Here is a 19,088-nt window from a genome sequence, read left to right as displayed (position 1 = left end):
ACAAGGCACGTAATGATAGGCCAGGGAGAATGGATTTAAACTGAAGGATGTAAGTGTAGATCAGATTAAAGGAAGACATTCTCTGATCTAAGGGTGGTGAGGCACTGGACTAGGTTGCCCAGAGAAGTTTTGGATGCCCCACAAGAAGTGAAGCTGCTGGCACCTGCACCAAGCTCCATTGCAAGGATTGCATGTGCACCAACAATTGCAGTGTCCTGGCACAGCCAGAGGGCAGTCACTTCTCACTCCAGGGCAAGTCCAAGTTATGTTTAGAATTAATACACAAACCTGATGAAATAGTAACACATTTATCACTTGCACTTTGAATTCATACTCAACCTAACTACAGAATATGACATGAAACTCTTTTAAAAGGGCAAAGGTAACGGAAGAAAACCATCAGCTTTTGTTGCTTTTGGACAGAGGTACAGCAATGGACTGTGAAGAAAGGTTAAAACTGACACAAATAAGGGCAGCATAAATGGAAACTTCTATATAGCCCAGTGTCTGTTTTGCTTAGAAGGAGTACAAATAAGGGAAATGCAGAGATTTAATGGTGCCCAAGCAAACAAGAGGACCACAGGTCATGCTTTAATGTTGGGGAAGAGTGAAGGGAAAATGAGAAATTCTTAGGTTTTAGCATTTGCCACTTCTGTGTTCCATTTGAGTTTTCTAATAACTTTCTCCAGCATCAGAAAACACTATGTATCTGCCTTTATTTTTTTAGTTTAAATCTCTTAAGCAAGCTATTTTAAATGGTACATTACTTTTCTCTATTATTGTGGTTTATTGTGGCAGTCCATGATAAATCCTCTTGCATTGCTGCAGCATCTGCAGTCAAATAATCTATTGTCTATGTTCCACTGAATGCAGAGATGAAAAAAAAATGTTACCTTGTGTCTTCCACTGCCAATTATTTCAATCTCAATCTAAACCAGATTTTTTTTTTGTCTCCATTATAATGCATTATTCTAGAGAAGAACATTGGTAATGCATTGAAAGCTTACAGATTTTGTTTTTTTCCAAGTGGTAGAATAGAAGAGAGGTCTTTATTCCTGAGATGGAGATTAGGGACTTAATAGTTCTGTTTCCCAAACATACTGACAAGCAGGTAAATACATCTGGAGAGGCTTTCTTCCTAAATGGTGAACAGTTCATCCTATGCAAAACCTTTGACATGCATTCAGTACTTTTTCTCATTAATTTTTGTTGCATGCACTTTTTCTGTTATAATTTTAGTCAAAATTGCCTGGTTTATGACCAGGGTATAGTATATGGAACTGAACAAGAAAGGATTTCCTTATAGAACGGTAATAATATAGAATATAGGCTGTAATGTGCATTTGATAAGACACCAGAGATGTATATTTTCAAAGCTAGAAAGATGAACTATCAAAGTAAGTGTACCCCTAAAAAGAGGAATGGCTAGAGTGGCCAGAAAGGATACAGAAGAAATGGATGGAAAGGTTCTCAATGAGGAGGAGAAAACAGAGTTTGGTTTTTTTAATTTGTTTTCTTTTTGGGAGGAGGGAGGTTTGTTGTTTTTTTTTTGGTGGTGGTGGGGTTTTTTTTGGGGGGTGAGGGGGGTTTGGGATTTTTATTTGTTTGTTTGGATTTTTTTGTTTCTTTTTGTTTTTTGGCTTTGTATGACTGTGAGAGAAATTCTGTGCTGTGGAGAAGAGGGAAAACTACAGCAGAGATTTTCTCCTGGCAAATTCATGGTCTGGAGAAAAAATATGCCTTCAAAGAAGTAATTAATATCTTTTATTAACATCGTGTCTCAGAACGAGACACTAATTTTGTTTGAAATTCTCTGCCAGTAGCTAAATTAGCATGATTGAACTGAGAGAGGTGAAAGCCATAATTTGAATGCTTTATTCGGATAATTATTTAAATTATAGAAAAGTGATAGAGGAGGGACTTACATTTTTCTCTATCACAGAATAATCATGTGTCAGAAAAGAATGCAAAACTTGAGAAGAAATGTGCGTGAATTAACAATTTGGAGTTCTTTCCCTGGGGATAAAAAGCACTAGATATAATCTGTAGGCTACTACACACAGAGACAAATAAATACAGGCAAAAGGTGGTAAAAAATTCCAATCCTTGCCATCTTTTTTATTTTCAATAATGAAGTTGTTTTTAAAAGCCTTTCTGAGTTAAAGTGAATAAAGGAACTTTCAAAGTATCTAAGAAAGAGGAAATTTACAAGCCCCAGATTTATTTAAGAATTATTAAGTTTTGTTTCAATAAACTGGAAATGAAATAGAATGTGAAATTCTGAAGTTTATGGGTTGCTATATCTGGTTAGACTGATTCATTTATTTTGCTTTTGCTTTGCAGAAATGCTCTTTTTAAAATCTTTTTGATGTGCTTAGAGAAAGAAAATTCAAATGAAAACTAAAATGGCAATTAAACCCAGGAATATGTACGGATGGCAAATTCAAGAAATTTTATTGCTGAAGTTTTACAGAGTTGAATTAGTCTGGTTTAGACATAGAATTTTTCTGTACAACTTTATAGTCTAAATAAAATGAGTGAGACCTAAAGTTTTAAGCCCCTGAAGAATTTCATACATTATGTCTTGTTGATATTTTTAAACATTAATGTTTTCTTTTCTCTTGCAATATATAAATAAAACCCCTCAAACACCTCCAAGAATTAATGCAGGTGAGTTTCCTTTGGTTAAGTTACTTAAAAATTTAAGTTTAAAGTAGATTGTACAATATGGTTAAATTGTCCTAGTTTTATTTGCTCCTCAGTGTTACAGTTCTACCCCTGCCACCACACACAGGAAATCAAATTTGCCGCCAAGTTAGAGAAGGACAGAATTGTTAAATCTTTTCTAATCCCTGCAGGGGTATAGCATGACATGGGCTTAACATTATGCTAACATTGTTTTACATAGATAATAATTTCACAGTTGTCAGGGCAGTGTTCAGAGAAAATTTTAACTATTCAGAATGCTGTAGGTGGTCAGTAAGAAGCAAAAAGTCATTCCTTTACTGATACAGTGGGAGAGGGGAAAGGACCATGAGAATAAGATGTATGGTGATGAGGCTGAATCACACTTTATAATCCTAGAAGACTATCCCATTTTCTTGTGGAAAGAAAATATTTGTAGGAGAAGCTACATCATCAAATCCCAATTAATAATGAGTCTTTTATGTAGAAAATAGGAGGCAGGAAAATATAACCACAATAAAAAACTAAATTACTTTGAGCATACCTAACAGCAGTCTGGTTGTTTCATGGCCCTTACTCAGTAGGGAGGACAATTCTGTGCACTAGGAGTCTGATAAGTTTACATAAAAGGAAATTGCTGACAAATAATGGATATTTTAATATCCATTTTAATGACATATGCCATTACATAGGGTAAGATAAATGATGTAATCAAAGCAATGATAGAGAGAAGGAAAGAGAGAACATTGCTCATTTTCCTGATTCTGGGGTTCATTATTGCTGAAATAAGGAAAAATACCAGATGTCACAGGTAAACTTTTTTTGATAATATGCTTTTTTTCCTCCAAGTTAGGAATTTTTCAAAACCAGTTCTTTTTCTGCTGAAACCATATAGACTGATTTTCTACTCACAGTAATATCTAGTCCCATGACTAGGGAATTCCATAGTCAACTGCTGTGTATTTGCCTATTGTTTAGTTGGCAGTGGCATTTTTGGATTTCCATTTGTCATAAGACTGCTGGCAGTTCTGTTTCATTTTTGTATCAATGAAAAGCTTTGAGTTCCGTGTCTCAAACTTCAAATGTGTTTTCAAAAGCTTCTTCATTATATCCTGGGTTTGCCCAAGTGAAGTGAAGACCATGGACATTTTCCAACTGCTGCTAGGTGCCAGTTTAAAATCAAGAAAAGCAGTAAAAAAATATGTTCATATATGTAATCCTATACAGTGTGTGAGTGTAGCATCATGGTTGCTGAATTACTTGACTTTAAATTCTTTGTTTTAAAAAATACTTTAAAGTATCAGCTGGAAGAATAATATTAAATAGAGAGAAAAACTTCATTCTCTCATTTTTTTTAATGCATTCAGATTTTTGTATAGCAAAAAGTCATACTGATTCAATAATTTAAAAATGTAAGTACTGTCTCTAAATGCTAAATCCACTGAAAACACATTTAAGAATCCAAGCAAGATGGACCTGGCAAGGTTTGCAGTCCAGAATCTGGAGAATTCACTGTGTGTTTATATTTCATTCTCAAATTCAGACAAATGTGCATCTCCTAATCACAAAATATGATTCAAATCTTCATATGATGTTAACTTCAAATGGAGTAAGTCTGGCCTTTATACAAGGCTGAAGATTTATCCTAGGGGTGCCAGGCTGTGTCATGCAGAACTGCTCAGCTTGGGAAGCAGCTGTCACACTGCTGGGACTTTTTGCTCCTGCTAACACTCCTTGCAATTTAGCGGAGCTGGTTGGCTCAGAACCCCTGGCTGATGATGTTCTAACCTTCCAGGGATGGATCTTTTTGGATGGCACTGCAGGATGTTCTGCAAATGAAATCAGTATTTTCGTAATGTTCTGTCACGGAAAACAAAAAATTTTAGAGCTATGTAACAACACTTGTGCCAAGTCTTTGCATTCCCTAGGGCGCCTTCATTAAAGATACATAATTTAAGCTATGATAGAAGGATATTTTTCTGCTGATCTGTCTGTGAAGTAGAAGATGTGGAGCAAATCTTTCACTTTGGAATTTCATTCACTTGTCTGAATTGCATATAACCAGGAGGGATAGCAGAGATTATATTTTTAATTTGAATGAGTGTTGGCTTCCTTTTATATTTCAACTTTTCATCCCACCTGTCAGAATGTCTTTCAAATTGTTTAAATTAACTAGCATGACATGAAAACAGTTCAACATATACAGGGAATTTTTTAATTAGGCAAAACCACAGTTTTTCAGTATGTCAAAAAATCTGGTCTAATCTTTTTCAAAAATTCTATGTCAAACCAAAAGAGAAGGAAATTAATGTCAAGTAAACTCCTCCCACAATGTTTTTGGGTGATGTTTCTTTAAAAAAATTACTAACACTAACAAGGAGGAATATTATCTAACCCTGGAACAGAAACAAAAAGAACTCAGGAATAATCAATAACTTTATATATATATATATATATGTGTGTTGTATATGCATATACATGTGTGTGTATATGCCCAGATTTTTTTTCTTGAAATCATTTTTGCATGTCACTGAAAAGTGCCACCAAGATGATCTATGGTAGCTTTGTCAGAGTGAGTCAACTTGGGAATTAGCACTGTCAAATACAGAGAGTGTATCAGTCACATTTCCTTTCTATAGAAAATGAAGATGCCAGTTTGTTGAAAGGCAGAGCGTGTTTTAACAACTCACTCCTTTTAACCATCTCAGTATAGAGCACCTAACATGGCCAGCAGCCTCATCTGTGGGTTCATTGTTCTCATTCTGCTGCTGCAGGCTCTGCTGCTAGAATTAACTGGGTGGGCCACAGTGCACAGATTTACCTGGATTTTGACAGCTGTAATTCTGTTACCAATTCAGAGAACACAGCAAGTGTGGGCTTTGAAGAGCCCACCAGACAGCCCGTGGGCTTGTTCATGTAGCTAAAGCTGGGTTACGTGGGCTGTGCCTATGCCAGTGCACAGTGTGCCTGTGTGCTGGCCCCAAGGGCAAATTTCACAACACAGCTCACATCTACACGGCCACATTCTCTTCATTTTCCAAAATAGAGAGGCTTGGACTTTAGTGTCAACTGGGAGCTGTCATTGGGAGCTATTCCCTGGGAGGGCAGCAGTTGGCACTGGCTACAAGTGTGGCATGACCACAACAGGCAACCACACAACAGGGCTGGGGGGCTGGACTCACCTGCATCAAGTGATGTCTGCACACAGGGCTGTGCATGGCAGTGCCCAAATGAGCTGAACTAAAATGGCCCTAAATTTGCCTCACCCAACCTCTCCTCAGAGGCTGAACCAAGGTACAGCATGAGCAAGAAACTAGCTGAGGTTAAAATAGAATTCACACTGGATCCCAGCTTTAGACAATATAATACTTTTTTTTTTCCACCTTTCCATCCTTCTGTGTTTGTTGTACAGGAAGGGAAAGTCTAAATCATTTCTCCGTGTTTATGAATTCCCAATGTGCATTAAAATGCAGTGCAATAAACTGGAAAATGCCAAGTACTATTTTAAAGCTGTTTTTTTCCAGAAACATGGGGCTCATATTTGGTCCTTTTCCTTGCAGGCATTATAGCCTCAAGAAGAGCAGTGAAGACTATAAATTCTATTATATATTTAATTTGGAATGATTTTGCAGGCTTTTGCAAGTTGATTTCTATAATCCTACTATGTTAAAGAGAATTATCTCAGCTTTTTACTTTAAAGTAAGTGTCTTTATATTAAGGGAATGTTTTCTTCAGGATTTTTTTTTAATTTATTTTTCTACAAGTTAATGGTAATATTCAATGTTTTTAGTTTCTTGGAGCTGTAGAAAAGCAAAAGTTTTTATTTACAGACATTTATAAAATGATCTGATTCATTCTCCAGAAATCAATTATTTGATATAAATAATAGCCTGTTCTATACCTGCATCACTGAGAATTACTGCACCCCTTACATGGGAAGAGATTAGGGTTTATGCTAAAAATCTCCCAGAATCTGTGGATAAACAGAAATTTGGATGTGGTGACCAGTGATGTGACAACAGTTGAGTGGACATTGAGTGGGAAGAATGTTGAAGGAGGGAAGTTGAGTGCCATCAATTCTTTGAAGCTGAGAAGCTGATAAAAAACTCCCTTGGCATTTATCCTTAGGATCTCTTTGGATGCAAATTTCCAGAGAAATGGAACAAATTCACACATTCTAGTGTTTGCCATGATGGGAGAGGGAAGTAGCAAGTTCAGAATGATCAGCATTTGAGGAGACAGTGGTTACTAATAGTGCAGCATCCCAGGTAAGGGAGGAGCAATGCTCCAGCTGAGCAGAGATAATGTTGTATCATGGCATCAAGGTGCCAGTGGGCTCTGGCTTTCTATAAATAATATTAAAGCTTCAGTGGGAGGGAATGAACTAGTGACCAAAGCACTGGGCTGTAGTGGATTTGCACACCTCTCCTTATCCCCTGTTACCCAAGATATATGCTATCCTGTTTGCTAGTTCCTTTTTATGTCCATTCTGCCAAATTCTCCTACCATGTTTACACCCACCCAAGAATATTTAGTGCAGTCAATGCTGTTTCTCAGGTTGACAGCAGGGTAACTGAGTCAGTCTGAATTATCTCAAAAATAACATGACAGAGTCAAGAAAAAGCAAAAGCTCAGAAACACTGCTGCTGTTTTCTTGAAGAAGCTGATGGAAAAATTGAGAAGGAGAGGTAGAAAGAATTTGTTGTTCTTCCAATAGCATAGGATAACTTTCTCCACAAATCTTCTGCCGTCTTTACTTCTGTATTATTCAAAAAGCCAAGAACTGGATAGAAACAAATAATGAATTTGAATACTCTCACCCAATGTGGGTTTTGTCTCATCAGTATGACTTAAAAAGCACTTAAAAGTTTTAATTTTTGTATTTTTGCAAGTGTTTGCAGAATCTGAAGCATCACACACAGAGGCATCTATACATATGAAGCACTGCTCCTGAGCAGATAGATTTTTCTCTTTTGAGTTATTGGGAAGGATTACATCTCAAGAACATGAATAGTTGGAAGCTGTAAAGTGTTTCTGAAGCATTAGAGCAATTTTGCATGGTTTCTGCTAATGGCACAACCCAATACCCACTAAAGTAGGAGATAGAAGCAGAGATGCTCATGGCCAAGCCACAGACATGAATATATCATAGTCTGATTTATCATGTTTAGTAAAAACATTCATTTTCCACATTAGCAGCACTGACTAACCAATAGGCAAGGCCCAGAGAACTATTTACATTACGTCAACCGCAGCTGCTAAAAACCCTTGGAAATGTACTGCAGCACTTTTCCTTAATGTCAGTAAATCCTTCAGAGTGAGTGACCCAGATATCAAATGTAATTTGAATGTGTCACTCACATAGCAGTCCACACAGGTATGCCAGAAGCCAAACACCTCCAAAGATTTTCAATTTAGAGATACTAAATGTACTCAGTGTAAATATTGCCTAAACTACTCTGGAATTGAAAAAACAACAAAAGCTCCTGGGGAAAAAATGAGCTTCCTATGAATAAAGGATAGAATTATCTAAAGGACCCAGGTCAATCTAAACTTTAAGTTACAGTTATAATGCTGATTGCTTGCCATAATAGGCCAGCTATGCCATGAAAACTACTGATAGAGGATCAAATCTGATATGTGCAATAGCCACTTATAAGAGTGTATAGGCAATGTGAATTGATGAGAATTTACATTTAATAACAAAATTATCCTTGAGAAATTTGCAGGCTGTCCAAGCACACTGTGCTCCATAAACATATGAACTGTGAATAATTTAAAAGAAAAAAAAAAATCATTTTCCATAGTCTGAGGCAGAACAAGTATTCCTTCTTACTGCTTTTCTCATAGTCAGAGACACATCTATGTAAAAATGCCTTCTCATTAAAAAAAAAAAATAAAAGAGAGAGGTAAAATAGTTCAGACATATAAAATGTATATTTTTAAAGTCTTTCTTAAGCCTATCAACAGAACTGCCTGTAGATATCATCACTGAAGACTGAGGCAAATATCCCTACTGCAGGAAAATTCTATAAAAATGATTATGAGAATATATATAGGGTATGTATAGGTGTTCAGGCATTTTAGCTGCCCACTTCACTATGAATCCTGATTCAGGCACTTCCAAACTGCAAAAATATTGCCATATAATCTTGGAAACCTTTTTATAATGAACCAGCTGGCTTTCTTGAAATCAAACCAAATCCTTGTATGCTTATATCTCCTCTTAGTATAGTTATACCCAGTTATCACTGTGATGGTTTACAGCTGAGTGGTCACATTATTACAGACACTGAACTGAAAAGAGTAACCCTGCAAAATGCAATAATTGTGTCTGTGAGCACCAGGAACAGCACATGGAGAGTCTGGCTTTAGTGATGTGAGACTGGGATGTGACCAAGCCATGAGACACACTCTACATGCTCCCAGTTTCCAAAATCTTGCCTTCTCATCAATACTTTTACAGCTACTGAGCTTTGACACCATAATTTGGAATAGATTTATTTTCACTTCAACTGATGACCCAGTAAGAATGACTTGAAAAGATATGTATTTGGACCAAACATTTTTCTGAAGAGATGAATTCCTGTGGGAATGATTTATATTAAAAAAGCAACATTTTACTGACAGCCCTAAGTAGATCAGCAATCCCTACTGAATTCTAGGGGACTGAAATTTAATCCAGCTCTCTGAATTGCGTGTCCATTATGAAATGGTATAGTTCTGTTCAAGGAAATTATTTTACATTGTTACATTCAGCAAACCCACTAAGAATGGTTTATTCATTTTCAAAGAGGGGCACAGATTTTTAGTGCCACATAAATACTCTTTGAAATCTAAGAGAATACAGATACAAGGGGAGACCAGAGATAACCATTTTCTTTCAGACTGTAGCTCATCTTTTCTGTAAGGGCAGAAACAGAGGAATTTCAAATGCACTGAAAAGACCTAGAAACGTGAGTTCCATTAATATTTTTTATTATGTTGTGGTGAAAATGTCACCCCATACTTAGAAGATTTATCCTTACTCCTTCAGCTTGAGCACTTGTACAGAGCAGGCACCATCCAGGTCTGTGGGGAGGCAAAAGTCATTGTCCAAGTACTGGTGTCCCTGTGATAGACCTTAGAAAGCATTTCACAACACACTGTGACACTCTGTGATAGGACAGGACCAGATTAAGTGCAGAACACTTCATCCATCACTCATCAAGTGATTGTAGCCATTGTTTAAAATGTCAACAAACCAGTGAAAGCAATATGATTTATAGATTGCACTAAAGTGATTTCAATTCTGTACACTGTCTAGATTGTAACAGGCAGAATTCAGTTAAGTGTCTATTTCAAGAACACACTTGAATACTAAATTAATTGTCAACGTACTTTTCTTATCCATCAAAAAGAAAATAGGAAGATTTAAGGAGTATTGAAAACTAAAATCATTCCTAGGAAATCAACAGAAACTAAGTGAGAGGGTTGTTTACTGATGGAGTTGAAATAATTATCAGTGGAGCTGTTCTGTGAAACACTTAATAGGATAAACCACTGTCAAAAAATTACATGGTACTCTCAAGCACTGAGAAACATAGATGGTATTTGGAGATAGCTACTTAGTGTAGGAGAGCAGATGAGCAATAAACCACAGAAGACAACCAGTTCATCTGCAAAAAATACAAGAAGATAAATGGCCTTTACAGGAGAAGGTCAGTCTTTATAGCCTGGCATCTTAAGCATGATTTGCTGTCATTAATAAAAAACTGCTTTCCAAAGCAGTGGTAACTATTGTAAGCTGTTCTCATTTGCAGTTGAAACAAGGAAATAATGGCATTTCAGGCTCTTTGCCCTCCTTTCTCATGCTACTCCTTTTAGAATCAGTTTATCTCACCATTTATTCAGGTTTTGTTTTATTTTGGTTTGGTTTTTTGTTAGCTGAAAATGGTTTTAATTTTGAAAATGCTGAGGGCCACCAGGATAAAGTTATAAAAATAACTAGTTTTCAGGCTATTAAATACTTCAAAGTCATTGCCTTTTTCACTCTGAGTTTTGAAGCGCTCCTACAGTTTCCACTACAAAGGAACTGTATGTCTGAAACCCAGCTCCTGACACAGGGTCAGCGTGATAAAAAGTCTCTATGATAGTGATGGATCGGCCCAGTTATCACCTGAACACCCACACGGCTCTTTACTCACTTTCCCTGCCCAGCAGGATGAAAGAGAAAGGGCAGAGAACAGGAGTGACAAAACAAAGGGATCAGAACAAAGACAGGCAACTCACTAACCAAGTACTGCCGTGTGAAAACCAGACTGGATTTGAAGAACTTAATGTTTAATTATAATTTTGGTAATGGGGAACAAACAAAAGACAGACATCTAAAACACCTAGCCTTGCTCTTTGCCAGGTGCAAAGTCAGCTTCAGACTGCCCTCCTCACCCCTTGTCACCACTCCAGTTCCACTGAGTCTCTTCAGGGAGGCAATGAAGAGCAAGGGGAAAGGTGGTCACAGATGCAGCTGTTTCTTTCTGCAGCTCCTGCCTTTTTATGCTTTTCTTGTGCTCCAGAGTGGATCCTCAGCAGACTTCAGTCCCTTCAGTCTCTTTGGTGGCCTGCCATGGAGCACCTCCTTCCCCTCTAACTGTGATGTTCTCTTTGTTGTTTATCATTATTTTTTGTTCATTCCTCCTTCTGCTCCATCATTCCCTCCTCTGATGCCTCCCCCATCAGTATTTTCTGGTCTTAAGGCTGTTTTTACAGAAGTGCCGCCAGTTTGGTTGAAGGGCTCTGCTGTGTCCTGTGGTGGGCTGCTGCAGAGCCATCTGGAACGGGCTGTGTACACCACAGGGCAGGCCCTGACCTCCTTCCACAAAAAGAAGCTCCCTGTCTAACAAAACCTTGCTACCTACACCCAGTGCACTCAGGAATTTTAATTCAATGCAGAGGTACAGGGAATAATGTAATTCTCTTCCTCTTAATGACATGTTCCCTAACCAACTATTTTGTAGATGTCATCTCAGCTCCAAACTGTAGAACTTTTGACAGGAAATTTTGCTGGATATTCCTAGTGGGGCTACAAGGCGCTTTTGGTCTCTAAACTCAAGAAATAAGACATGCAGTTATTGGTGGAGGTACACCCAGGTCCAGACAGGTGGCTTTCATCATAGCAAAGCTCCAGGAAGTGAAATAGTTCACAGACAAAAAGTGCTAACTGCTGTGCTTAAGAATGGCTACAATGCAATGCACCTTGCTCTTATCCAAAAGCAAATAACTTATGCGAGCTCAAACAGGGAGCCTCAATTTTATACTGCACCTGTTGGGGCTGATTTGATGAGGGTGTTTCAAGCTCACTCTTTTTGCTGTGTGGCACCAGTTGGGTCAGCTAACTTTGAACTGAAGACCTGTAAATCTCTTTTTTGGGACAAAAATATGGCAGAAGTCCAGGAAAGCCTGTCGTACACAAGGGATGCTAGCCAAATTTGGAAGGAAAAAAAAGAATTGAGGAAACTGGGGTATTAATCCCTCACAATACTTACCCTTCACTGATTTGAATTGGCCTCCCTTGTGTCTTCAGTAAGCACAAAATTAATTCAGGAGAATGAAATAGGCTTCTACAAATATTCTTGAAAAAATATGTTGGGTTAAGAGGATGAAAATAGCAACAGAAATCTCAGCAGCCTTGCTATGTCCAACCACTGCTAAAAGTTACAGATCTATTGTGTTATAAGAACCTAGAATTGCCCTTTTGCATGTAAACTATTTGCAGTGCATAACTTAAGGAATGACAATTTTAATAATAATAATGTAATTGCCCTTTGAGTAATTGTGCACACTGTATTAAATTCAAAAGCTTTGACTTTGACTTACAAGAGCATCAGAAAATGTTTTGATTCTACAAAGCACAGTTGAAGACTTTCATCAGCCTACAGCCTTCAGGCACATAGGTCTCTTTCCAAAAATAGTTTAACTCCTTCTACCAAATGGAGAACACCTAAATCAAAACCCTTCAGTGTATATGTCTGCTATGTATATTGTGTAGCACAGAGTACTGCAATTAGTCATCTCTTCCCAGTGGTAATTATTGGAAAAAGTTTAGACTTCAGGAACAGTGTGTATCTTTTCAAAACCTATCAATTTTTTTTTTTTTTTTTTTTTTTTTTTTTTTTAATTTGTGGATTATATAAAACATTCTGTGTGCTCCCAGTCTCTGAAATCTTATTGTTACATCTAGCCTGAGGACCTCTGTTCACTGGCATTTTAGCACTGCAGGGGGATTTAAAATTTATATGTGAAGTTGCTAACTTTATTAACAGCTATAGTGTTATGTTTTTCTGTTTCTTTTCTTTCAGGAGCTGAACATCAGAGTTAAGTGAGTCATTAGCATCCCTGTTAAGTAATACTTGATAAGGCAGACTTCCCTAGGCAAACATTTTGATTTTAAGCTCATTATTTTATACAGTTCTAAATCTTTAAATAAGTTACTTTTACAGAAGTTTTATTTCTGAACATGTAAACACTTTTGCTGCTGTTCTGCAGCTGTTGGCTGTTAAGATATTCATGTTTGCTTTTGAACAGAACAAAATACTATTTACCATCTCAAAGCATAGAAATCATAAATTAGTGTGGGGCAGTCATGATAGTAAAGGTAGCCCTAGCCCTACCTTCTGGTGACTGCTGTGAATTGGAAAGGATGTGGTGGCAAAAAACCCAAAGATTGTGTTAGCCTTGATGACAGAAGTGGGAAAAATTGAAGGTATAATGGCTCTTGTGAGGGTATGATTCAAAGCAGCAGGCAAACAAGTTGTTCATATGAAAGTTTCAACCTCTATCAATCCATTCATTTACTGTAAGGATACAAAAAAAGTTGCCTGGAATGAAACAGCCTGAAAACCTCTTTGCTTCTATTTATCTGGGAAGTTGAAAGGGCTAGTTAATGAACAGTAAACAGACTTCTTACTTATTGATCACAATCACACACAACATGTGTGCTTGATGACAAAAATAGTATGTTCCATAGTGCAAGATGAAAAAGGGAATTTATTTTAAAAAGTAATTTTTAACAATACTATTAACAATGTATTGGGTTTGGAATAAGCCCCCATGTACAATGATCAAGGATTATACATAACACAGGTAAGCAAAAACTGTGTGTCTCATGAATCATCTGTACAGAATGATGACTGAGATTAGCTAGCAGAGGTAACAGCACACCTTTTAATTGTTCTCAGTCATGGGATTCTCAGTCTAGAAAGAACTACTCTCAGGATATTCCAATATCAGGAATCACCTCAATACCCTTCAATTTCCACAACCACGGCCAGTATTCTGCAGCTGTATTAGATGCACATTGTATGACCTTTGTGGATGTGTGTGAGGCAGGGAAGGGGAGGCCTGGGCTGCACAGGACAGGAAATCCCACTGACAACATAAACTAACTGTCCTGTTACTTTATGTCACCCTGCAACAGGTGTATAAAGGAAAGTGCAATAAATAAGGTAGTTTTTATGTGAGCTCGTTGAATGAGCCGTAGGAGCCATGATAACAGGAAGCAGCAGAGCAGCATACTGCACTTTCTTGGTTGGCAGAATTTGCTTCTAGGCTTTGTCCTATCCTTTACAGGCATCTTTCTGAACACTAACTTACTGTAATGAAGATTATATTACAATTATATCATATCTCTAGCAAGGAGAAATCCTCAATAGTCATAAACTCAGATCTTTGCAGTGAAGTCTTTCTCATTGCATTCAAAATAAAATCTGACAATATTCTTGTAGAGAGGCAGATATGTGCACCCTTCTACCAGGAGGCAGGTTTTAAATATGGTGATGACATTTCCAGCATTTTGCTATAAAAAGCAATAAGCTAGAGTGGAAGTGTGGAACCTGGCATTCAGCAACTTGCAATAGACTCAGAATACTATTATTTTATAACTTTTACTAATGAATTATTTCCATTCTTACTGTAGCTATTGTTGCTATGGTTCCCTATGTTGGAATACATGTTTATCTGCACATTCCCTTTTGCTGAGGTTACCTCATATAACAGTGAAATGAAAGGAGACACTTGCTTGAAATCTTCATCCTCCAGAATCAGAAAGTCTACCATCTGCTGATGTAAAGTACTTCAGAATAATGACCTCAAACACACTACCAGGTAGTCTGAACGAGTGATGTAGGATGAATTTTAGTTTTGTAATGGAATGCCTTGTAAGTGCATTGGCACAGCTCCTAACAAGCTGGTTCATTTTTATACTGCAGAAGGTGCATCTCTGTAATAAGATTTGGTGCTAGACAAAGATTTTTCAGCTTGGTCCAGCCAGTTAGCACAGATTCCAGAAACAGCATTGTCTCCTGTTCAGATTGGGCAGTCTCTTTGTCCTCACTCAAGGTAGCTTTCAGTGCTCCTCTGCATTCTGAGATACTGGCTTGCATCCTGAAACCAGCAGAATTGTGTCAGCATGACTCTGCCTCAGCACCAGTAAACTCAGCCCCATGCTGCTACTGTCACTTTACTGCTTTCAGCAGACAAACCAGTTTGTATGGAGAGCGTTGGATAGCTTCATAGTAATCCTTGGAACAATAGTGAATGTGTTCACTGACTACAAGCAATGTCACTGACAAAAGCAAAACAAAACCTGCATTAGGATGTTTGTTTAATTAAAAAGAGAGCTGTAAAAAAATACAACATCAGTCAGCATTCAGTATCTGCTCCTCAGTGAATACTTTCCCAAAAAGTACAAGGTTGCTTCTCTCACCTGTCTTCTACATGCTGTAAGAAGAGATATATTTGGTACAGAGATACAAATGCTTGTGGGTCCTATGGATGCTATCCCCAAGACAAAAAGCTCTTCAGAAAGAGGCCAGGATGGCCATGAGTACACTTCAGCTGAGCCAGGTTTACTTGCAAATTTCATGTAAAACCAAAACAAAACAAAATGAGGGAATGGAAAAATCAAGAATTGTGTTTGTTTAGTTCTCAGTGTCTCCCCTCCTCAGTGGCTCAGTTGTACCACTCACTGTTGGGTGAGGCAGGAGGAAGGTCTCTCTCACAGATCTCCACAAGGACTGACCTTAAAGTGTACTCTGTTGTGCCCATGGTGAATACTGCATAAAGCCCCAGCATAGTACAAAAAGTGCAGTAAACCCCAACGGGAGAGGTATTTTTTTGTACTCCTCCTGCCCCCTATAGTCAAGTAAAAGCCAGTCAAAAATTCTCTCTCCTGGCTTTTGTGATATGGGAGAGTTTTCAATCCAATTCTTCCTCTTCCTTTTTCATGCAACACTGACCTAAGCATGCTCAGTGCAGCAGAGTCACGCAGAGCAAACAATGTTTTCTTGGGGCAGAATTCAGCCATGTTTATTTATATAGCTAGACTAATCACTGCAACCTTCTGATGGTCACCATGTGTCTGGCAAGCTTCAGCTGCGGTGTTCTGGGAAGCTGCAGCCTTGCTTTCTCCCATGCATTCCCCTATGCAGCCCCCAAGGAGAGAGGGAGCACTGGGAGACAATGAAAACCCAGCTTCTATATCTACATATTGGAACAGCTGAACTTTTTGCTCCCTCCTTATTCTTCCTGTCCACATCCTGCAAATTCAGCAACTGCTTGAGACTGCTCTTTATACAGAATACATTCTGAGGTGAAACATTCGTAAGAGCTAGTGCTGCATGCATTTTCACATGAACTATCGCACTTAGAAACAAATGCTATTTAAAGCGGTTTGTCCCAGGAGTCTCTCTCAGTTAGCACAATGCACTTTCCCAGAAGGGGTTCAATTCCAGGTCTTGAACTTGTCCCACGCTCCCAGACCTCATGGGCCAAAGAGAGTGGCAGAGCTATTAAGACCAAACCCTAGCTGAGACCCGGTACTCTGATAGCTCAATTCTGAGCCATTCAAAAATGATGTTTCAATATTCAAAGGGAGACTCAGACTTGGCTTTTGTCAATCAGAAGCTGTGCTACCTCAAGAAAAGGAAGTGGCGCTCTAACCGCTCCTGGGAAAGAAAACAACTGTCCATTGCACTTTTTGGCTTCCCAGAGAAGACCCCCAAGGAGATCCATAATTATTTGCAGAGGGAAATTTGAAAGAGCAAACTAAAAGCTATGAAAATTTTTTTCTATTCTTACTAATTTTTGCTGTAAAGCTATCTAGAAACCTGAAGGACTTCCAAGGCACCTGATTTATTTTTTTTGTAATGCTAAACATCTGCCTTTTGTGAAGAGTGTCCAATTTGGAATGATACAGGCATTGAAGTTGATATGGAATATAAAGTATGTGCAGGGAAGAATGTCTTGGAATAAAAGACCCTTTGTTTTTAATATTTTCCTTTCTCCTCCTGTATTCTAAAATTATCTGGCAAACAATGCAGATGATTTACAGCTGTCTGTTTCCTTTCAAATTAGTGATGCTGCAGTGATTGGCACCTCTGGGGAAACCCATGAAGGTAGTGACAATCTATTAATTGCAATCATTTGCTTCAGGCTCAAGGAAATTTCTTATCAAAGATTTACAGTCTGACTTCAGAAAATATTGTTATGATTTTCCTATGTTCAGGAATGAGGGCTGAGAAACAAGAGCTCAATTTTGGTATTATTTTTTGTATTTAACATGCAAAAAAGAAATCATGGGTTCTCAGGAAACACTTCCGTTCGTGTTCTGAGGAAAGAGGACAGAATCACCCTCATCGCCCTTTCTGTGTTTATGTGCTACTGAGTTTCCCAAACATCCATTAAAAGAACAGAAACTGGAGTTTTGCCTGCTGTCTGGGAATTTCAGAACATTGACTAGAATAAAACTTGTTATCATGTGGCTTTCATGCAATCAAAGATAATTGATACAGAAAAAGGCTATTACCATGCATGCCTGGCAGAATTTCCATTCCATCTGTTCCATTGTTTAGGTATGCACAGGTACCTGTCTGCAGAAATAAAAGATTTAAATTTAAGATCAGACACAGACAAGTTCTTGAAAAATCAATTTTAAGATAGAAGGAACCTTAATAATCTCAGACTTATTCTTCTGCATGCAAGTGATAGGGTTGGTAGACAGCATATCCATATATTTTCTGCTTCTAGCAGATACTCAAGGTTGATACCAGAAGTACGTCAAGAAAATAAGAATCACTAAGAGAGATCCTTTGACAGATAAATGGAATGGTTATGTTGTTGGTTATCTCTTTAACAGCTACTGATGTTTTTGGCTCTCTGTTGCAGCAGACCATGATTAACTGCAATCAGTTCATGTATTGGTACCTATAGATCGGCCTTTTAGATTGGGCAAAGCACTGATCCTTATCCCAGTGTTTCAGTAGCCAGCTATCTACTTTTGATAAACTGTGGAGAAATTTGTGACTAAATGCATGGTTTTGGTTTTTTGAAGTTTCAGAGCAATGCTTCCTAATTATACACTCATCCATTAATTAGAGGATTTTTATACAGTATGGGAGTTTGCAATGCCTTGTTAACAATTTTGGAGCTGAAGTCCAGGGTCTGTTGTCAGATGGAAGGCTTTGTATATCACCTCTGATAATGGAGAATGGCCAGGAGATCCTGGGTAATAGCCCTGATACTGAGGGCAATAGAATTGCCCCAGTGTGATGACACAGCTGAGCTGTTTAGCTTTAATGATACAGAGGGTAAAACTGATGTGTTTCAAGCCCAAGCATTATATTGCTTCAGGGCATTTATTTGTGGGGGAACAGTCATGAGCAAACACATTTGATACTTAATCAATGGTCTTTTCATTTTGACATCTCCCCACCTCGTGAAGGAGACAGGCCTCAGGGCGTAGGGAATGAAATGGAATCACTGAACTATGGTTTTAAAACCTTTCAGCAGATTGAAAATAGTTTTCCAATATTAACAATTAATTTAATCTCTGCCTACAGAGGTTTTCTGGGCTAGTACTCAGACAAAACCTCAATTGGTATGAAAAGATAAGAGAACATATAAGAAAGATTGTTCCTGTTAAGCCTTTAGAAAGATTAGCAGTATCAACAGTGATTTATGCTCTTGCAATTTCCATTTGCAGCCTTTAGTTTAACCTCTTAAAATCTTTGATAAAACACTAGAGGTGCTTATAAACCTCATAGAGTGGATTTTTAGAATGTGGAGCTAGACAGGAATTAAACTCGGCTCTAGGTACAAAGAATCTTTTCTTTATTATTTTTATTTCAGTGAGACATAAATTTCAGGAGATACATTTCAGAGTATATATTCCAGGATTTAGTTCATCCTCTGAGTCTCAATAATGCTCTGATTTACACTCTGCATAATCCCACTAAATCAGGTCCTACTCCACACCCTATCACTAGCTAGCAGTTAATGCTGTGCTAATTCTTATTTCATGACTCTCCCTCAAGGCTGTGTAAATCAGAATAGAGATGGTGTATGTTCCTGATGAGCAGAAAAATGGA

Source organism: Zosterops lateralis (genome assembly GCF_965231275.1).
Source record: "Zosterops lateralis genome assembly, chromosome: 5".
NCBI lineage: Eukaryota > Metazoa > Chordata > Aves > Passeriformes > Zosteropidae > Zosterops > Zosterops lateralis.
Note: the sequence above shows the minus strand (reverse complement) of the source record.